The sequence below is a fragment of the Mustela erminea genome, chromosome X, assembly GCF_009829155.1.
Source record: "Mustela erminea isolate mMusErm1 chromosome X, mMusErm1.Pri, whole genome shotgun sequence".
Classification (NCBI taxonomy): Eukaryota; Metazoa; Chordata; class Mammalia; order Carnivora; family Mustelidae; genus Mustela; species Mustela erminea.
The window spans coordinates 59407875-59412052 of NC_045635.1; the positions used below are offsets into that span (position 1 = coordinate 59407875).

General features: G+C 45.7%; 1 pseudogene; it reads right to left on the reverse strand.

Annotated features, from left to right (window-relative positions):
- Positions 1–420: 420 nt before the first annotated feature.
- On the reverse strand, positions 421–2282 carry LOC116582274 (annotated as a pseudogene).
- Positions 2283–4178: the final 1896 nt, after the last annotated feature.

Below are 4178 nucleotides of genomic sequence, written 5' to 3' on the forward strand. Positions count from 1 at the left end.
GATCACAAGCAGGCAGAGAGGCAGGCAGAGAGAGAGAGGAGGAAGCAGACTCCCTGCTCAGCGGAGAGCCCAATGCGGGGCTCAATCACAGGACCCTGAGATCATGACCTGAGCCAAAGGCAGCAGCTTAACCCACTGAGCCACCCAGGCGCCCCTGCAGAAGGTTTTAATAGCAATGCAAGTTTGCAAACTGTATTTCATTTTTTTTTCTTGAACTCAAAGTGCAGGATGCAGAGTTCTCCTCATTTTCATGAATGCTGCTCTTGTCACTAATCCTTCATTTTATTCTGCAAAGGCAGGTTTTGAATTAAGTCTCTTCTGGTGTACAGAAACATAATAAAATGAGACAGGTATTACAAAGAAAGCACCTGCATGAAATCATGATATTCAACTGGTAAGTTTGACCGGGTGAATAGCAATTTAGGCAACGAAGGCCCTGAATAACAACACAAAGCTCTGTTTTTAGAGTCCCTGGTTGAATGTTTAATTAGATCAGGAATTGTCTATCCACATCTGATTGTTCATCAAAGTGAAACCTACCGTTTGAGAGCCCAGTTCTAGTGTGACATGTTTTTACCATGGGAGCAAAAGCTCCAGCTTAAAAGATAACAGTCATCAGAACTATCCAGAACAAGAAAAGAACCATCTGGCACATTTACTAGATTTCCTTCTGCTTCCAAGCATGTGACTGGTTCCCAGTATCATCTTTATAAGGCTTGTCACAACCATAAGACCACTACTTTTCATTGAGTCATAAACTCTTGCAACCCCAGGAGCAGAGTCAGGATCAAAATTCAAATGATAGCACATAATTTGATTTTATTTTTTAAGGATTTTTTAAAAAAAATTTATTTGAGAGAGAGAGGGAGAGCGCACTGGTGGGGGAAGCAACAGAGGGAGAAGCAGAAGCCGACTTCCCACTGAGTAGGGACCCCCTCCCCCTGCTGACATGGGGCTCGAAACCAGGACCCTGGGGTCATGACCTGAGCTGAAGGCAGATGCTTAACCGACTGAGCCCCCCAGGCACCCCGATAGCTCATAATTTTAGACACAAGGACATCTGTGGCCGTGAGTCCACTGAAGTTCCTTTGGATTTGATTATTCTGCCCTGGAGTCAGCAATGGTGAGCGTGGGGGGACATCATCATGTCTTGTTCTTGGACTCTGCAATGTGATGACTATGGTGTCAACAAGCCATTCACAGACTGATTCCCAAAGATCCCTGGGGGCAATGACTGTAGGGCCCTGGTCTACCTGACTTCCATTTTCAGAGAAAGCTTCCCGCTGTCCCTCCCCCAAACACTTTAGAAGGCAGTGCTGGAACTTCCATTGGAAGGATCCAGAATACCAAATGCAGTACTGAGGTGTATGTCCACTAACTACAGACACGTGTTCATTGAGGTGACATTGCAAGTCTCCATTCTGGGATTCCGAGCTCCTTTATGAATTATCTTGCTCTTGGCACACAGTGCTGGGCTGAAGACTGAAAATCTTTTCAAACATCCTTGCGTGGGGCACCTGGGTGGCTCAGTGGGTTAAAACCTCTGCCTTCGGTTCAGGTCATGATCCCAGGGTCCTGTAATCGAGCCCCGAATCGGGCTCTCTGCTTGGTGGGGAGCCTGCTTCCCCCTCTCTCTCTGCCTGCCTCTCTGCCTACTTGTGACCTGTCAAATAAATAAATAAAATCTTAAAAAAAAAAAACCCACCACCAATAGCAAAAAACATCCTTCCGTGCTGGACTTGGATTGGAGGAAGGAACCAAAGCCGCGACTCTCGCCTTCTCCATTTTGATACACCTCTCTTCAGCTTTCGTGGGTCCAGAGGCCACAGGGTAGGACTATAGTCATGATTGCTAAGGGAAGTGGACCTCATTGGCCTCTGAGCTCTCACATCTTTCAAGACTCTAGGTGCTGAGAAGAGGAAAAGGTATCCTCATCTGGCAGAGCCCCCAGAGGGTGTGCTCCCCTTGTCTTTTTGCTTTTGTTCTGTAGAAAGTAGCCTTTTTTCATGTGCCCATTAAGCTTTGACTCTTTGATCTATTTTTTCCATCTTTTTCATCCCCACTGTTGATAGCACAGCCGGTCATATCCCTCCCTTAGCAGCTACCAAACAAGGAATCGTGGTTTCCAAACACTGGCTTAGGGATGCTTATGGTCCTATCATGAAGTCAGGGGCTCGTTTACTTTTATTCAGGTTCAAAGATTTCTGGAAGGTTTTAAGACTACTTTTCTTCGTGATGACGTGTTCTCTAATCCCCGGAGGGCTCAGTCCCTCTCTGGAATGTTATTCCCGAACAGCCGGAGAACCCTGCGGTGCGGCATCCATCCACGTGTGTTTCTCCAGCTTCGTTTAACCCTTGGAGCCATTTTCCAGCGGCAGCAGCGCGGCGGGTGGCGGCGGCGGCGGCCAAAGCGTGACTCCCGCTTCCTCTGCCAAAGCCGGCACGAGGGCTGCGAAATGCGTGCGGCTGGAAGCCGCGAAACTAACTGGTGGCAATTCGCTGCACGGTAACAAAAACCGAATACGTCATTAGCGATGTTAGCATGCAGGCAAAGTTTGGGGTTCGGGTGGAAAACGGGGCTGATTTATTTCAGACGATTCTGAATTTAGATTTGCTGCCCCTGAAAGGGAGGGAAAAAATAGCCAGAAATCAGGGTGAACGAGAATACACAAAAGCACCCTCTTCCATGCCCAGGTCAGGCCTCCAGCCTGAAGAGACCGTTCTCTCTCCAGATAGTTATAGACCTTCACATATTCTAGCACCTAATACTCTTGTTTTATGCTCCAGTGGCTTTTTGTGTCTGCCTAACTGGGCTTCAAGTTCCCTGGGGGCGAAGATCTCCTGCCGATTGCCGTGCCCCCCACCGTGCCTTGCACAAAGGGATGTGCTAGGAAATGTTTACTTGATTGGCCAAAGACGGTGTGTTTGTCCCATTAGCGAGTCCTTCAGACGAAACCTTCCAGGTGCTATGCCCAGAAGGTACCTGGAGCGGGTTCTTGAGACTTCAGCTGGGATTTTTCCTGATTGAAGCACTGTGAGCCTCACCATCCAGCCTCTCACAGCAGCAAAATGTATCATAATATCCTCTGACTCCTCTCTCTCTCTTGGGATAAGGAAACTTAGACCACAAGTAGGGATAAGCCCAATAGCCTGCCTCACAGGGAACATGACCTAACATTGAATAACAAAAAGAGTTTTACTTAATTAGCTAGCACCTGCTAATCAGCAAGGCCTAAACATCTGCCAGTGGAATCTGAGAAGTCTGTTCTAAAAGCTGAAAAGCTGAGTTTATTTGCCACAGATGGGGCACCTGTAATGAGAACGGGTAGAAAACGTTTACCCAGTTAACCCAATCTGAGAGAAGAGGTTGGTACCCAATTTCCAGAGAGAGTCTGTGGATTGAACTTGGTCTTTTTCATTGCATGTGACTATTAATCATCAGATGTGATGGAAGAAATTATCAGCATGAATTTTCTCTGCACTCCTATCCATAATTAACAGTTTATGAACTGTGCTGAAGAAATTGAAGCAGAACTTGAAGGCTTAGGGTTTTTTTTTTTAATGTAGTCAAATGACAAGGCAGTAGAAACGTTTTGAAGAAATTCACTGACCTGTTTTCTTAGATCAAGGATGACTTTTTGAAATAAAAAAGCTCTGAGAGATCCAACTTGTTGCCTCCATGGGCTTATAAAAATTTCTTGCTGATGTGACAAGGTAACTCAAATCCTTTCAACAAGGAGATATAAATTAATACCAATGTTACAAAATATCGGAACAATGGACTTGAAACTACAGGACGATCATAAGGGTTGATTTGTTCAGGGAAGTGGAAGCAATTCAGACTCAATCTGGATGTGTGGTTTTAGGTAGATGGCAAGTGAATTAATGTCATTGTTGAGCTGCCTTGAGCTAAATGTAATCATCGATTGTTAGGATCTGCAAAGCTATCTGGGGGAAGTGAAGTTACAATTCAGAAGAGAGTCAAGAATTTTGACGAATATGAATCATCTTTAACATTTTTATGGTTGCCTTTGGAATGCAAACTCTCAGCATGTCCCCGAGTTATGAAGCATTTGCCCGAAGACCGTGGGCAGAACTACGCTGCACACCAAAACGATTTTGAAATTTTGAACTGTATGCCTACGATCTGAGATGTTCAGGTTCATTCGGCCCGGTGA